Source organism: Heterocephalus glaber, unplaced genomic scaffold (assembly GCF_053883595.1).
Source record: "Heterocephalus glaber isolate CG9 unplaced genomic scaffold, H.glaber_assembly_v1.0 deba00000470, whole genome shotgun sequence".
NCBI lineage: Eukaryota > Metazoa > Chordata > Mammalia > Rodentia > Bathyergidae > Heterocephalus > Heterocephalus glaber.
Genome location: NW_028258145.1, coordinates 9032573 through 9051017, shown reverse-complemented (window position 1 = coordinate 9051017; position 18445 = coordinate 9032573). Strand labels below are relative to the sequence as shown.

Genomic DNA, 18445 nt, shown 5'->3' with positions numbered 1-18445 from the left:
GGTATTACACTTAACACTATAGTAATAAAGACTTCACACAAATCCATGCTTCATAGCCATGGACTTAAGCTCGTGAGTGTATGTGTTGTGTGTGCATGCATATGTGCATCAGCATGCTTGTGTACCCGTGTGTGTCTGTGTGTGCACATGTGCACATGTGTCTGGTTGTTTGTGTGTGATCCTGGAGTGCCAGCATCCAGCTGAGTATGCAGCCAGCTGGAGGACTTGCTCTGGTTCTCTTTTAAGACAGTCTCAGGGGATTAATAAAGCAAGTAAGGATATAATCTGTCTCCTCCAGGAGAAGACCTTTCTGCCCGTAGGATCCCTTGTTTTTTGAATACAGCAGTGTGGAATGTGGATGCCAAGGGAAAATTTGTTATTTGGAGACAAACCTTACAGTGTGACTCAACCCTTTGGAAATCCCTGTGCACCTTTCCCTCTGTTCCTGGTAACTTATTGGCCTCTTCCACCTCTGGCTTCTATTGCTCCTGCTGACTGTCCCTGCCTGCCTGCTGCTGCACTTTACCTCCATCCTCCTTCCATCCTGAGTCTCTGGCACAGAAGGCAGCATGTGTCCCCTTCTGTCTCACAGACACAGAAGCTATTAAAGCATAGGTTACCTAGAGCAGTGGTTCCCAAACTTTTTCTGATCACCCTTATTACTAAAATATTTTGGCATGAACACCCAAGGCATACATACCTATATATTGTATGTTCCCACTATTGTGTGAATTTATTGTATACATTATGCAATATATAAAAAGGTGAAAGTTTAAAAGGATGAGATTTTAAAAAAGATAAAAATTCGAATCTTTTCTCCATGTACTTAACAAAGCTCCTTTGGTGGCTGATAGACCAGAGATGGGAAGGACATTGGAAGGCTCCCTTTAGGGGGCTCAATGGCACTGCAAACTCTGTCCTCCCCAAGGGCCAGGATTCCTTCCCCAGCAGTTGGCCCAGGTCCTGCTGTCCACTGTGCACCATAGGTGTGGCTGCAAATGACCAGAAGTCTTTTCTGCTGCACTTTCTTTCCTGGCCTCTGCTCATTCACACACTTCCTGCTACTCTCTGAGTTGCCTTTGGGTCCACTGTCTCCTGGTGAGGACTTGCCTGGCTCACCAAATCCTAAGTCACACACACAGGTCCAACCCCTGTGTCTCCCGGATGGGCCGAGGCCACAGCCTCAGCCATTTTAAACTTGGGGTTCTCCCCACAGCTGTACACACAATGGCTGCTCATCACTAAGGACCTTGGTCATGAACACCTGTTCTGAGGTCTCATGTAGTTTACCAACTCTTAAATGGCACAGAGAAGCAAAGATGCTGCATACCACATGTGTGGGAGAGAAAAGTCCATCCCTGATGGGTGGCCTCAAGATACCAGTTACATGGGGACAGAGAGTTTGCAACCAGTCCAAAGTCTGACACCAAGAGCAGTGCCCGGCCCCGGAACAGTTTTTTTGGAGGAGTGAATGACTTGGATCAGTACACTCAGGACCTCTGCCATGCTTGCTTCCGTGTGGGGTATGAAGAAACATTATAATGCACATCAGGGAGATTTTTCCTCCAAACTGGGAGACAAAATGTAGGGACTTCTATTTCTGGGGCTCAGCCTTTGGGTAAAATCTCATTGATTTAGTCAAATTGGAAACTGGAACCATTAGGGGAGCAGCACTCGTGCTATTTCTAGCAGCTCCTCTATCTGGGGCCCTGCAGGCTGGCGACTACCCAGCAGGAGGACCTGTCCTCCTGTGACTTGATATCATCACTGTGTTCTGTTCTTGGTGGACACATTTTCCTGACTGCTGTCCCCCACAGCCTCAGAATCTCTTAGTTTCCTAGCCCCCTCTCCCACTACAAACAAACTTTCCCTTGCTCTGCGATTCTCCATCCTTTCTTAAAAAAAATTAAAAAGTTAACTTTTTTGTTGTGATAAAATAAACATAACATAAAATTTTAACCATCTTAACTGTTTTTAGTGTGTAGTTCAGTAGTGTTAATCATATCCACACTGGTGTGAAAGGGCTCTCCTGAACTTTTTTTGCTCTGTATTGCCTTTTTCAGTAGGATGACTCACAGGGAGACAAAATTAAAATAATAGCCCCTGGATCTCAGCGTTCCCAGAGAGCCAATCCCACCTTTTCATTTGAGTGCTTTCTGGGTTTAATGCAAGTTCAGATGCAGGCCGTAAGGATATCTTTGGTTATTGGTGCAAACAAAACAAAACAAAAACTTATGCCAAACAGAGCAAGATGACAAGTTGAATTAGGAGACATTTGGACAGGTAGAAGATTGTTTTTAAAATTTTATTTTTTATTTTTCTTGTACCGGGGATTGAACTCAGGACCTTGTGCTTGCAAGGCAGGTGTGGCACCACTGAGTTAAATCCCTGGCTTAGAAGATTTATTTTTAACGTCGAACCATGCTTCTAAGACTTAAGGTCATTTTGCCAGTGTTTTATTTATAGGTGTAATCAGTTGCACTAAGACAGAAATGCCCAAAGAATTAGATCCTAAATGAAAAGGAAACCAGCACAGGGCAAGCTTGAAAGAATGGAAAGTCTGAGGAACGTCTAATCCTTGGGAATGTTTGTGACTGCTCTGCTTAGGGAGAGGCTGTGCGTGCTGGGGCAGGCCAGGTATTACCCTGGGAAGTGGGCCACTGTCCTATGCACACGTCACTGCACCACAGCTGCTTTCTAAACCCCCTTGGAACCTAAGCTCACATCTCTAGGACAGATCCCAGCCATGGGAAGCGGTGACTCACCCAAAGAGAAAATTGATGAGTTTTCTACTGGAGGACCATGAAAGCTAGTTTTAAAAAATTCAAAAACTTCAGTTTGGACATTTCCTTACTAGGTAAATTAGCAACTAAATCTTTGTTTACCTTTTTATTTTGAGAAGAGTTTTTTTTTTAAATCAGAAGTCTTTTTTCTCTTCATTAATGCCAAAGTACATAGATAAGCATTTGCCTAAAACTCTTATTTTATGGATAAAATAGTTGAGTCTTTATAGCAGTACTATAAAATTCTGGTTTTAATAATTCAAAGTTATGGAATCCAAGTAGAATGTATTATGAGAAACAGACACAGAAATCCAGTGTCCTACAAAATGATTTATATTTCATTCATGTATGAATGCTATTTATAGTAAAAATTGATCATTAGCAGACACAAACGTGATCATTACATCTCGATGGAAGAGCCCTGGTCAGTATGTAGTGAATGATTTAGCATCATCTGCAGCCACCGCCTCGTAACCTACTGGGTTAGAGAATGAAATATGTGGGGTGACCCCCCAGTTCCTGGCTTTTCTGAGATCACCAAGAAGAGAGGCCCTGAATCCATGGAGGTCCTGCTTGTAGCCCAGATCTCCTGTCCCAGTCACCTGCTCTGGTCTTCTCAGCAGAGTAGCTGCAAGCACGGTAGCCTTCACCATATGTCTCTGCAGCCAGGCACTAGGTGCATCCAACTGACTTTGTGCTTTTGGCTTTGTGTTTTAAATACCCAGGTAAGCATTCCTGGGAATGGTCTTTGTGGGCATCTAGCTGGGTGAGTCTGACTCTCAAAGGCCTTTAGGGTAGGGCATCCTCCATGGAGGTGTTACCTGCAGTCTTGGTTCATGTCCAGTGCATGATATTTATGGCAACAGATGGTACTGAAGCACAGCTCCAATGATCATGTGCAAGGAGAGGTTGAATGGGAGGCTGGTAGGATTGAAGCAAACACATCTGTGTGACTCAAAGGGGAAGGAGGAGCGGCCATAGCCAGAGAATCCACCACACAGCAGCACACATATGTGATAGGTTCATGTGACAGTAGGTGTTACATGCAGTTGCCCTTCATCCCATGATTCCACATGCATGGACTCATCCCACTGCAGGCTGGACTGGGATGGTTGCTTCTACACTTTGCAGATATTTTTCTTGTCTAATTCCCTAACCAATACAGCACAATGAAGATTTACCTAGCACTCACATTGTGTTAGTGATCTAGGGATTATTTCAGGTGTATGGGTGGATGTGGGTTGGTGCTATGTAAGTCCTGCATCATTTTATATCAGGAATGGGAGCATTCCAAGAGTTTACTATGCTCGAGGTCTGCAACAGGTCCTGCATGTGGGGATCCCAAGGGCCCCAGAAATGCTTGTTTTCTTCTTGTCCAATATCTATCCCATCAGCCTCAGCCTTGCAGAGGGTCTGGAGACATGGAGATGTCCCTGCCACCTCGGAGCTTGCAGTTCACAGGCACCCTGACTGTCCCTGCTGGGAGCAGTGTGAGCCAAGCCCATCCCCAGACAGCACGCCTGGTCCAGGAGCAGTGGAGTGGGCAGACAGGGCCAGATGCTGCCCTGGACCCCACACCCCAGGGCAGCCCACTCTCCATCCTTCCCTGTGCCCTAGTGGCCAGGCCACCTTTGTGCCACACAGTGGTCAGTGTGGTCAGGAGGCGACCTTCAGGGGAGGCTTCCCATAGCAGTGTGCGAGGCTGCAGGAGATAATCAGGCTTCATGAATTGGGTTGACTACACAATGAAATATTTATTGTGATCCCACCTCTCTCTCTCTCTTTTTGAAGTTCAAAAAAATCCTTGTCCTCCTGGGCGGAAGACTGTGTACACATGAAAGGAATTCGAAATCAGATCAGAAGTGGCTGTTCCCACTCACCGCTGACCTCTACCTGCAGTGGACAGAGGCAGCGGCTGACTCTGCTCCTGTGCGCTTTCTCCTTGTTTCCCTCCTTATAAAACAAAAGTCCATAAGACAAAAGAAAGCAGTAGGAACAAACCAGTCTGTGATGATCTTTTATTAGTTGTTGGTGAAGGAATGAAATATTTTCTTACATCGGCTAGAAACAGAGGCAAATAATTTTGATGTTGTTTAAACATAGACTTTCATAGGAAGAAAGTTTAGTCTTTTTGTGTTTGGTGCCCAGGGCCTTGTTAGTGCTAAGCATGTGCTCTGTATCACTGAGCTATACTTCTAGCCCCTAAGTTTAGAGAAACTTATTTTCTCTTCATCTTGAGTCTCTATTAAAAGCAAATGGAGAATGGTGGGATTATGTAAGTAAAGCAGACCAAAATGTTAGTTATCCTTTAACTATTTAGATAATGGAACAGAAATATAGCAACATGTGTGGTGGGTGACCAAGGTCAGTCACACAGCAACACTGGACTTTGTTGGAAACCAGGACTTTGGGTTTCTGTCCCAAGGGGACAAGCGCTGTTCTTAAAAACAGGCACTTGTTAGTGATTGGCACTGAAACGTTTCAATCAGTGTTTAGCACTGGTGACAGAGGAAGATGAAGGCCTTTGTGGTGCTGTGCTTACCCTGACGTGGCTTTTTATCCATCCTCCTCCCACATGTCCCACACTGAGAAAGGCGTCTCTCCTTTGGGCACCCATTGCATCCTAGAATCCGCCTGTCCTTCAGCAGCCACAGATAACTCCCAAGTTCCCTCTGGTGGCTGGTCTTTCTCAGATGGTCAGAATTCAGAGCCGTCCCTTCCCTCTTGGGGCATACCCTCTAGGGAGGGGCTATGGCACCAGACACACTTGCGAGATGACCCCAAGCAGTACATAAAGAATCAGAAGCAGAGTAGACTTTGTGAACAGGGAGCCATGTAGGTGCCTGCAAATGGGGTGTGTGAGAGAAATGAGAGATGTTTTTAGTGAACCCCAACCCTGTTCCCCATCCTTCCAGTACCAGAGGAGGCAAAATAAATAAAGCCAATTATACTTGTCTGTGCAGTTGGAATGTTCTCTCCTTTCACTGACTATCTAAGTGACATTTCAGAGATAATCAGGAATTAGCAGCAGGTGCCTGTAGGCAGGGACAGGGCTACAAGCCACCTATCTTGTCACCTAGCTGTCATTCCAGATAGACCACCTGCAAGACATAGCAAAAGCTATGGTTTGGAATTACAGGTTTTTATTTCCATTAAACTCTATGGCATGTGATCTTGAACAAACATTTGTAGTCAATATTTGATAAAAAGTTCGATTCAATCAAGTAAATAGAGCATTAGAAAAAATAATTTCAATCCTTGGCTAAACTAAATCCACTAAGACTCTAACAAAGTAGAACAGAGGACAAAGGATATTTAAAGGAAAACAAAACAAAATGGGGAGACCCATTGCACATTTGCATTTTGAAATTAATTGGTGCCCTAATTATTTGTCAATAGAAGCATAAATTAAACAAATAGAACTTAAGAGTAAGCTCTTAGACACCCACAGGATTCGCCGTGTGTGGGCTCGTGATGGCACAGTGTGACAGTTTGTTTCTGCTACCTTCCATGACTAGAAAAAGCCAGAAGATCTGAAAGGGAGCTGAGCAGGAATGAAGCAGGTGTAGACTCAGAAGGTCTGGGGGTGGATGGGATCTGTTTGTTTTCACCTACCTGTGAGGCTTGCAAAGGCGACAACCAGCGGAGAAGGTGGGGACCGAGGAGCCACACTGGAGATCTTCCTGGAGCTGCACCTCCATCCATTCTAAGTGCGACCCCACGGCCCAGCATGGATCCTCGAATAGGGACTGTGCTCAGCCTCCATCTGCTCTTCCTCTCAGTGAGGGTGCTGTTAAAAGATCCCCTAGAGTGGGTGTTGGCTTCAACAATTCATTTCTCATAGTTCTGGAGGCTGAAAAGTTCAAGACTCAGGCACCAGCCGAGCAAGGTTCCTGCTGAGGACCCTTTTCCTGGTGTCAGATGAAGACCTTGTCCCTGAATCCTCAAAAGTCAGAGACAGGGAGTGCAAGACCTCGAGTCCCTTACTCTGTTTCAAGTCCATCAGTTCCACCATCAGCCTGACACTTTCACAACCTGATCTCATCCTAGTCACCTCCCAGGCCCCACCTCCATCGCCTTCATATTGGGGACTAGGATTTCAGCAGGTGGGGCCTAAAGTCGCACAGCACCCTGTCAACAGCACTTTCATTCTACAGGTACTGAGCTGTAGCAGGTGCAGCCAGCTGAGTCATTTCTTCCACACGTGGTCAGCTTGCAGGTCAGACATCCCTTCCCAAAGGCTGTGGAGCAATGCAGTGCTGCCAAACTACACATGGCCCCAGTCTCAGTGACTTAGATGAACAGTCACCCGGGCTGTCTTCCAGGCTGCAGGAGCCAGGCTCAGCAAGGCAGCCCTCTTCTGGGCTCTTGCTCTGGCAGGTTTGGCTGAGCGTGCAGAGCTCTCTGGTGCATGATCTTTTTGGAAAGGAGGCAGGAGCTCTAGAGGGCTGATCCTGACATGCAGTGCCATGGTGCCAGCGGTCCAGATAGGCACCTGATCGCATCCATGCCCCTTTGGGCAAAGGAAACCCCTGGCCAGGCTCAGCATCATGGGCATGAGGAAATAAGCTCTTCCCATCAGGCTCCTGTGTGTGTGCCAAGGAGTGGGTGTCAATATTTGCTGAACAATGAAACATGTCAAGATTTAGAGGAAGTCCTTTATTTTTTTTTTTACACATGCATTATTTAATGTTTCCCTTTTGTACTCTGGGAGGCTGAGGCAGGAGGATTGCAAGTTTGAGTCCAGCCTGGGGAACTTAGCAACTTAGCGAGACACTGTCTGAAAATTAAAGAAGACAAAGATGAAGATGAAGATGAGGAAGAGGAAGGAAGGGTAGGACTAAGGATGTAGTTCAGTGCAAAGGTTCTGGCTTCTATCCCCAGTACTGCAAAAATGAATGAATGAAAGAATGAATAAAGCAATCTAGTTTGCCTTTTTTGTTTTCTCCCAAATCTGTTAATTATGAATACATTAGATTAGGCAGGAAAACTCTCAGCAAGACAGATGTGTGATTTGAAGATAAACTCGACTTTGCCCCAGCCCCACAGAGTGGCCAGAGGTGGTCCAGCGGAGGCTCCCTCTGTGGAAGGAAGGGGGCCTGAGGTGTGGCCCTTGGGTCTTATTTGGTTTCTGGGCTGTGCTCCGAGCCACCTGGAGGAGACCAGCCGGGTGGGCATTCTACCTCTGCAGATGTGTGTGAGACTCTCCTGCTCAGATGACAGCACCACCTCTCCTCTGTCACCGACTGGCAACTCGAAGCAAAGGACGTTTTTCTGATCATTTTGCACTCATTAAATGCAGCTGTCACAACAGTGGATGCTAGGATGCATGCAAAACTTTTCTCCCACATCAAAATAAGCTGAAACGCCTTTAAAAAGAGAGCTGAAACCTTTGAAGCTGAGTCTCCAGGAGTATTGGAAATATCGCCTTTTGTCATTGACAATGGAAAAGGCTTCATTGCAACACAAATTAAATCTGGGCCCAGGAAAAGGAAGCATCATCCACAAGAATCATTCAGCAGCAAGGCCAGCCAGTCAGGGTTCAATCATGCTGGCCCAGGATCCGAATGACTCACAGTCGTTGGGGGAACTGAGCCTGCTTCTGTGGCAGGGCAGTCCTGAGGATCAGTGAATTGAAATAACTGGGCACCCCCTGCAAACCCCAACAGAGAACTAAAGTCAATAAGCAGGATCTGCAGCCCCATCCAGTGCACTGGCTTTGGTTCTCTGGAGGGAGAGAGGGGACTCCTGGGATTCTGATGCAGTCCTCAGACTGAGACTCCCCAACCCTGGGGCCTGTGTGGGGACCCAGGAGGACTATATGTCTGCCGTGTACCTGTTGATGGGACCCGGCATACACTGTTACTCCATGTCCATCTCCTACCTAGGCCAGCTCCAAGGCTGCCTGGCCTCTCCTGCCTGTCCCTGGGTCAGGTAGCAAGGTTGTCTTCTGTGTACCCTGCATTCCCTCTGCCCACCTTGATGCAGGGGTCACTGCCCCAGGCGGTTCTTGAACTTTCTACTGGTGCCTCTGTCTACCAGCTCCTTCTGAATGACCTCACAGTGCCCCTGGGTGCTTGGCCAAAGGGAACAACAGAAGTGTTCACCAAGTCCAAGGAAGGAAGGGAGGGAGACAGAGAGCGACAGCATCCAGTGATCTCCAGGGTGGAAGGGGACGTTCTGAGCCCCCTGCTGCCTGTGCACATAAGTGACACAGACATGATGTTCCAGGCTCCCTCTGCCTCCCCTTTCCCTCCAAGAGGGTCCTGGACAGATCCCTGGCATGTGCAATGATGAACAATTACATCAGGGGGGCGCTCATCTCTTGGGTGGTGGCTCATCCACCAGCTATGTGTACACTGGACACTGCCTGGCTCACAGGCCTCGCCTAGGTCCCGCTTTGGATGGAGGACAGTACGGAACCAGGAGGATGCAGGCCAGTACCAGGAGAGTCCCCTGACAGACGAGTCTGGGGCTGCTCTGTGTCCCCTTCCACCACGAAGTGAGACACACATTCCAACAGCACAAAGACTACGGGACGGATGAGCATACACTCTGTAGTTCTGGAATGTGTAAGGAATGGAGAGGCTGCCTCTATGAGAATCACAGATGGAATAGTGACTGTGAAGGCCTTGGGGATGAAAGCCTGTGGCTCTGGTGTCCAGTTAGTGTGCCAGTCTCTGGGGAGTGACAGAGACCTGAAACGAGAGGGACAGGAAAAGGCAGCTGTGGGTGGCAGGGCTCTGAGCTCCCAGTGGAGTGGGGGCTCCTGTGAGCAGACAGAACAGGGTGCCCATGCCAGGCCAGGCCACCTCCTAGGAAGCCGGGAATTCTTGCCTGCTTGCTTGGTCTACACAGCATGTCTTGCCTACACATGTGTTACTGGCTGAGAAGCTCTCATCCAAAGTCCTTGGGACCAGAAGTGTTTCAGGTTTCAGACTTTTTGGAATTTGAATATTTTCAGATGCACAGTGAGCTATGTTGGGGGAGTAGCACCCACATCTAAGCAATTCTTGTGTATTTCATGGACACCTCATGCACATGGCCTTGGAAGGGAATTTCACGTGGTATTTTTGGTGCACCTTTATTGTAACCAGGACCAATCACATGAGACTGGGTGTGGAATTTCCCACTGTGGCATTGTGTTGGTGCTCAAAGCCTTTTGGATTCTTGAGGCAGGAAGATCCCAAGTTCAAGCCCAGCCTGGGCAGTTTAGTGATTTATTAAGATCTTGTCTCAAAATTTAAACGAAAGATTTTAAAAGGAGCTAGGGTTGTAGCTCAGTGCAAAAGCCCTGGGTCCAATGCCCAGTACTGTAAACAAATAAACAAACAAATGAACTAGCATCACCACCAACAAAAATGCAAAAATCATTTTAGATTCTGTAGCATTTTTGACTGGATACTTTCAGATTAAGGATCCTCAACCTATAATTTGGATTTGTTAGATCTATTGCTCAAGAATCACTAATTGTAGGCCAGCTATGTGCAAAAATCCCTCTGCTGTCCACCCTCTCATGACCTCTGCCTCCCCTCCTAGTGTCTAATGACCTCTCTTCTACTCTATACTTCTGTGTGACCAACTCTTTAGCTTCTACCAGTCATGGTGGAATAAGGTCATGCCATATTTGTCTTTCTGGACCTGGCTTATTCCACTTGGTGTAATGCCCTGCAGGTTCATCCACATTGGCACAAGTGACAAGATTTTATCTTTTTATAGCCAAATAATATTCTACTGTGTATTAAACTGCATTTTCTTCATCCATTCATCCATCGATGGCCAATCTCGTGGAAGCCTCGTCTTGGCCTTTGATGAGTGTGATGAGCGTGCAGGGGTCTCTTGATACAATGATTTTAATTCTTTCATTTATATACCCAGTTGTGGTATAGCTGGACCATTCTGGGCTTCTGTTTTCCATTTTTAAAGGAGCCTCCACACTGTTTTCCATAATGGCTGACGTAATGTACATTCACACCAGCAGGGTATGAAAGTTCCTTTGCTCCATATCTTCACCTACCTTTATTATTTCTTTTCATCATGTATCCTGACTTTGTGTCTCCCCAACAATAATTCCAAACCGATCATTCAGTTTTTGTTATTGGTTTGCTCCTTCCAGAAGGCAGGGTAGTGTCTATGTCCTTGATAGGAATAAAATAAAATACATGGCAACATCCAGCAAATACGCATAACACACAAAACAAAGCTAAGGAAGCTCCTCTTCTTTTTCTCAAAACTTGGTAACAGTTGGAAAAGCCAGACACGAGACAGTGTGTTTGGAGATGGGTTGACAATAGTTCACAGCCAGGGCTGCTGGTAGTCTGGGAGTGGGTGTAGACAGTTTCCCTGCCTCTGAGAGCAGGACCTGCACAGGGCAGAGCAGCTTGTGGTGGAGATGGCTGTGTCCCATGGCGGGCAGATGGGAGTGTGTGAGGCTGGCAGCTGTGCTGGCTGGAGATGTGGCTCAGCGGAGGCACAGGATGCCTGTTGGTATCCTGTGTGTCCCTTGGTGGCTGTGCCCCTGGGTCCTTCTTTATCTCAATAGCTCCCCAGTGTCTGTGATTGTGTCCCTCCTGGGTGGCAGTTGAAGTGCACCTCTCCACTGGGGAACCCTGAGGGGCCCTGGCCAGACTGGGAACCAGGACAGGCAGCCACCTTGAGGGCAAAGGCCACCCTCAACTCAGGAGGCTTTTGCATTTATTTATCATTCATGTATGCTTCAGAGAGTGCGCTGTCCCTGGTTTCCTACCTTGAACGCTGGAAACTTTAATGTGCAGTTAATTAAATGTTGTGTTGATTCGCCAGCTCTGAGCCTCCTCCAAGGCCTCAGGAGTGGAGGAAGGTTTAGAAACCAAACAATGGGAGGCTGCCTGGTCCCCATCTGACTACGGACAGGTGGCTTTGTCTACTGCAGGCCCTGGGCTGGGATCCACTGCTGTTTGCAGTGGGGAGTGGTGGCTCTGGTCCTCAGATCTGGCCTGAGAGATCTTCCTCTCTCCCTCTGCCTGGCTATCTGTGGCCTTGGTTTTCATTTCATAGCAAGCTAAAACCTGTGGCTGTGGTGCTGGACTCTGTTACAAACCCAAAGGTGTTTTTTTTTGGTGGGGGATCTGTTATGGGTCAGTGAGGCTGCAGGGGTGTATGGGAAGTCCAGGAGAGGAAGACCCAGGCTTATCTTCCCTTCACCCATTTTTTTTCTAGAGAAAATGCATTTATTGCTAGACAGTTATTGTGCACACTACATGGTTCATGCCCAAGTCATGCTGATTGGCATTTGTCACCTCCTGAATTGTCCCTCCTTGCAGCTGGAATCTTCAAACTCCTCTCTCCTGGTCCTTTATGAGATGCACAGTGAATATCTGTGGCTGTGGAACCTCAGAACTGCGACACATGTACTACAGAGATCAGGAAACATGAGCAGTCAGGAAACCCAGTCCCCTGATGTTGCAAGAAAGTGTATGGTTTGCTCCACATCTGGGTGCCTGATCACACTGACAAATGCATCATCCATTTGGCCCTGACTGGAGGGGCCAAATGACAGCTGTAGGGTTGGCTGTCATCAGGGCACTAGGTCCCCAGCCCTACGTGAGTAGAACCAGGCCCACGCCGAGGCAGAGAGAGTCTTGGTTCTCAGGGCACTGAGTCCCTTCCTGGTGTAACTGCTGGGGTCATCGTGATGGCCATGCCTGAGAAACTGGCAGAGATGGAGGCCAACTGCCTTGGCAACACCACTGTCTTCTGATAAAGAATAAAAATTTAAACCTAAGCTGATAAACATATTTTTTCACACTGAATTTCATCAGGAATACATTAACATTTTCTAAAAGGTAAAGACAGGAGAAATGAAAGAATTGAAAGGAGACTACATTAGGATGGATTTGGCCATTAGGATTGTTTCCATTGCTCCTGTTTCAGAGCCAGGGTGTCGCCTCACATAGTGATGGCACTGTAAGCAGCCCATGGAGTGAGGGTGGCACCTGATGAGCATGTCCTGTGTCCCACATGTGCAGAGCCTGAGGAAGGAGGTTACTGGAGGGCACACAATGTGCTCCTCAGAGGTTCCTTGAGAGGATTCAGGTGAAATGGGCTTTGTGACTTTAGTCAGGCTCATCTATGGAAGAAGAAGTTCCTGTCTGGTTGACATATGGCTGAGTTGGTGCCATGCCCAGGAATCTCAGTGTCCCCTGCAAGGGTGTCCCTGGCCCCCTCCTTCACCCACCTCATCCTTGGGGCAAACAGCACAGGTGCCCCGTGAGCAGATCATGTCCACTTGTGCCAGGACCAGTGGTGCCATGGGCCTGGCAGTTGGCATTCACTAGGTTCCCTTCTGTGACAATGACTTTTCCTAAATCAGGGAAATTATGAATGGAGCCCAAAGCCATCTGCTTACAGGTCAGCATGGTGACACCCACAGTAAACAATAGCAACAACAAAGATGGCAACAGCCTGGGGACCTCTTCCTGTGAGGGACTTGAAAGATGGGACTTCACCATCTCCAGTGAAGTCATTGCAGAGAAACTGAGCTGTGGAAGGGACCAAAGATGTCCATCATCCCTCTGTTCCTCAGCTGACCCGTCCCAGATTCAGTGAGCCTCCCCTCAGGGCACTCACTCTGTGCTCAGCACAGGGGACATGGACCCAAGACTAGGAGGGAGGACAGAGTCACCCCTGAGCTACAGAGGGACACACACAACAGTGATGGGGACACTGGGTGCCTCTGCCTGGGGACCTGGTGACAGTGCCTCCCAGCCTCACCCTCCTCAGCAGCACAGGGGTGATGAGATGTCTCCTTGGCCACGCCATGAGATCCCGTGGGGTCCTGGTGGCATGTGCTCGGCCTTGCTAGGTTGGTCCTGCTGAGTCAGGCAGGGCTGAAGATGGCAGTGGAGGGCATGTGAGGTGTTCCCTAAAGAAGACTGAAGACCACAGTGGATAACAGACTAGCAGATGTGGGGGGGAGGTCAAGGGCTGAGGCTGCAGATGGCCCAGGGCATCCTGGGGTGGACTGAGTGGGGGTCAGGCAGGGGTGTTTGGGGGTGGGAGAAGGACGAAATGAGGGGCTGCAGGTGTGTTTATAGGGTAAAGTACACAGGGAGGGAAGAGAAGGAGAGAGAAAGGGAGAGACAGAGATAGAGACAGAGAAACAGGAGGTGAGAGATGGAAGTACAATAGGAAAGACAGGAAGGATGGGTGGGGAAAGAGGAAATAAAAGAGACAAAGAGAGAAACAGAGCTGGGAGGAGACAGCTGGGTGTGGGAGGATTTTGAGTATGAGGCTGATTGTGATGGCTTTGTAGATCAACCACAGAGCAACAGGAGGGAGATGGCTCCTTTGCAAAGGGGAAGAGGAGGAGAAGGGGATGTAAAAGAATAAAGGTGTGCGTGATGATCAAGTATCAGCTCCCCAGGAGGAATGTGATCATTGAGAGCTGCATCCCCAGAGTCATAAAAATAAAAATGAAAAAAATTAAAGGGAAAAAACAACAAAGAAAAGCAAACTTCAGCTCAGCTTGGATTTGTCAGGAAATTTCACTTCCTTCACTCATGACCGCACTCAAACTGAAAAAAAGTGTGTCAGCACCTGGGAAAAACTGTAACAGAAGTAACGATGGGTCGGACTGGCAGTCAGTTGGCAAAGAATCAACCGGACAGGCGGTGCGTTCTTGTCTTTTTGTTTGCAAGCTGTAAGAAGCCCTGTTTATCGCCTCATGATTAAAATGAGCATTCTCATCAGTTACTCTAAACTTCTCTCTGATAAGTTTCTTAAAAAGAAATGTACTAGAGACTGAAAGAGAGAAAGAGAGGGAGGAAGGAAGAAAGAAAAAGCAAGCAAGCAAGCAAGCAACAGCTGAGGGAGGGGACCCCTCCTAAGAGTGAATAGAACCCTCTGGCCCGTCCCATCCCAAGGCCCTGTGGATGGCTCTGCTTCCTGCCCAACCCAGGATTTCCATCTGTGTCCACACAGTGACATTGGTCCTACTCTGTGTCCCTGCTCAGGGTGAGGGCTGGACAGGAGACAAAGATGTGCAGCTGGGTCACCTGCGAAGTGGTGCCTCCTGGGCCTGCCCACTCCTACGTGGAGGGGCTACAGCAGACAGTGTCACTGCTAGGCAGGAGTGGACAGCATCCCCGAGCAGGTAGAGAATTGCCAGGCTGGGCAGAGGAGTCAGCTGCGAGCCCAGGAGGGACAGAGGTGACACAGCGATGCAACAACAGAGGCCATGTGCATGTGGCTTGTGCCCAAGAACCGGGCATGGAGAGACATGGCCCCAGTTGTCAGAGCACTCGGCAGGTTGGCCTGTCCCAGCGCTGGAAATATTCCACATATGAGTGTTTTATTTACAACTCACAAACATATGTAGATCGTAAGCATTTCACTTTTACTATTATTTTTAATATTTATTTTTGAGTAACGTATTCATTATACATATGAATGGGGTTCAGCATGCTATTTTGGCATGGAAACATTTTTATTTCCCTTGAATTGTATTTTACGTAAAAAGAACATCAGACCTTAAATTCTTAGTGACAAGAGTGAGAGAGAAAGGTTTAGACGGCCACCAGCTCGGCAGAGACAGGTGGGGTCTACATGTCCCTCAGCATCCGGGTGAGGAGTGTTGGCTTCGGGCCTCTGCTTGGATGTCACAGCCCTGGCCATTCGAGTCCTTCCAGAAGCAGTCACCTGCACATGTCCTTCCATGTGACCTGAATCATCTCTGGGTGTCGTGGACTCCTAATATGAGGTACAGGCTGTGGACAGGTGTCGTAGACATCATGGTTTAAAGAGGAATGACTGAAAGGCTACTGTGATTCCCAGTTTCCAGCTGCAGTGGGTGAACCTGAGACTCCGGTTCTGCGGGCTTGGGGGGCTGACTGTCCTCAGAGTCCTGCTCCCTCTGCCCAGCACTGGGGTATATCTGCAGGAGGGCTGAGGTACACCTGGGACTTCTCCAGCAGTCCCAGGCTCCTGGGCTGCCTGTGGTGGGCAGACACCAGGGCTGGGTACAGCGCTGGTTAGTACAGCCCCCCATGCCAACCCCTGTGTCCCTCAAGGTGGACAGGCAGCAGGAGCTTCTCTCCCACCTGTCTGGCCTCTCTGGGTCCCCTTTCAGGTGGCTCTAAGGCTAAATTCTTGGGAACCCCCTCATAAGGTGACTCGGACACCTTCTACCATTACAGACCACTGATAGCAGCTTGACAGGGAAGCAGAACTCTAAGGAAGCTGAGCAGAGACATTTGGATCAATGCTGATTGAGTGTGGCTCTGCTCAGTGAGCTATAGGGCTTTGGAAGAGATGCGTGAACTATGAAATGTGTTCAAAGAGTAAGTTGGATCCCGGCACCAGAAGAATAAATAAACGAATGAATAAGAAGACATTAAAAGCAAGATGGTGGTGACACTTGCTCAGGTGGGGGTTGGACTTTTTTGACCATTGATTGCTCTTGGTACCAGTTAACATGTTTCGTATACATGGGGGAAAAGGTCCTGCAGTTCAGACTCCAGACCCTGCCAGCTAAATATGAGCCCCCAGGGGTGGGAACTTCGAGGCTGGCTATGTATTTCATGAAGAACCTAATCAAGCCCTGCACTTAGGGCAGGCTGCATCCTAATAGTCAGTTTCACGAGTTCTACCCTCACTGTAAGGGAAAGCTCTCCTCCTTTAAACTGTGGGTGTCGATGTTATATCCCAGCAGTGAAAGGCTGACCGATACAGTCAGGAGACCTATGGAGAGGCCTGGAGGGGGGTGTGGACTCCAGAAACAGGGAACCACTGATGGTTTTGATCCAGGGGAGAAAGAGCAGGAAGCTGGAGAGGCCTGAAGAAAATGAGAGGGAAAGGAAGCCACAGGAGGAAGGGAAGGGCCAAGAAGAGGGGAAGGAGCAGAGAGGCAGAGGAGAGCCCATGAGGGGAAAGGAAGAGAAGACAAACCAGGACCTCTGTGGCTGAGCCCCAATGCCTAGACATATGGTGGCTTGGCCTAGGCACTCAGGGCATACTAGGGAGCAAAAATGAGGACACTTGCCAGGTCCCTCCAGCCATCCCCACCGGGCAGACCACCCCATCTGCCTCCTTCCACCAGCTGCTGCCCTGGGACCCAACAGGTATCTGTCCTTTCTCCTGTTTCCAGCTGTGCCCAGACTACCTGGCACTGCTCCTCTAACAACCCTGCCTGGCACCTTGGGCTTCTGCCACCCTGGAGCATGGTCATTTCCCCAAACCAATTGCCTCCCTGCCTGAGGTGGCACGTTGCTCCTTAGCTAGGGACAGCAGAGGCCACTAGGGACAGAGGCACTGTCCTTGTGCACATGGAAGCTGGGCAGGTGTGACACACATGCAAGGGGAGGTGGAAATATATGCTGAATGTTTAAATTTTTAAAAATATTACAATAAAATACACAATGCCACAAATCCCCCTCAAAATATTTCCACTCACTTTGAACATACATGTCACATAGATCTTACCACTTTCTGCAGCTGCCGAATGCCATCCAGGGGAAAGGCAGCTTGTAAAAACATGACACTGTGTCCTCATCCACTTTGCTCCCCAGATCTGGTGCCCTGCAACTTCTGACTCTTCCCCAAAGTTGAAATGACCAGGATAGGTAAATGTTTGGAATCCATTCAGGATATTGAGGCAGCCACAACTGCAAGTGAAGACTCTTAGGAAAGAGGACTTCTGGTGCAGAAGGTGGCAAGTATGATGGGATGAGTGTGTTTGAAGCAAGGAGTAGTGTTTTGAGGAGGATTAATAACCCTGTATCTTTTATTGTAATAAATTTTAAAATTAAGCATCCCCTATGTTTTTCCATCACACTTTTGTATACAGCTTGGAGTGGGCACCAGGAGTGTGCCTAAGAGGCCAGCAGGCTTGCGGCAGGCTCACATGAGGGAAAGGCGGTCAATAAGAACAGAGATGAAACGTGGCCCAGCACATAGTTAGCACCTATTGTGTACCAGGCTTCCTGGGGGCTACGGTGCCTTCCAGACCCCAGTCACTATTCTTGGAGTGCCAAGCTGTCATATTTTTTCTAGAATAGAGGATTTTGATCAATGTTTAGTCAAGAGGGGAGGCATAGTGTCTTCCACAGATTTTATTCACTTGTTTTTGAAGCCACGGCGTTTCCGGCTTGATAAGGTAAAGGAATCTCTCTTGTCTGCCGCTTCCCACTGTCAATCTTCTTTTTTGTTCCTGTCTTGCAGCTGTTCTCCTCTTTGAGTCACTGGGAACCGCTGGCAGGAAGTGCTGTGCTCTGGAGAGTTTGGGAAGGGGAGGGAGGAGAGACAAAAGGTGCCCTTTTTATCCAAGGAGCAGGGGAGCATGAAGAGAGAGAGGTGTTCTCACGAGTGTGGCCTGCAGCCTGCCTGCCAGGTAACAGGGGTTTAGCTGGCTTCCCTTCCCTCTTGCACCACAACCAGCTCTTCATCATTTTTTAACATCTCTTTGGGGACAGGGACATGAAAGTGAACTGCAGGTCAAAGGCAGGAATGAAGGGTGCTGGGTCCTTTGTTGGAAGCCTAACCTGCCTGCCTTCTGGTGCAGGCAGGGCGCTCAGGCTCTCCCACTCCCGCACATCCTCCTGGAGGGCGACACCTTGCATTTACATTTCAAACTGTCACTGCCTGCTCTTGATTAATTATTTAGTGGCCTGGCCACTCTTGAACGT

The 18445-nt window shown here is 48.4% G+C and overlaps 1 long non-coding RNA gene across 6 annotated transcripts in view; it reads left to right on the top strand.

The window, feature by feature from the left end:
- LOC101716704 (uncharacterized) overlaps positions 1-18445 on the top strand; it is a 263276-nt gene that overhangs the window by 71018 nt on the left and 173813 nt on the right. The gene's annotated exons all lie outside the window — the stretch shown is intronic.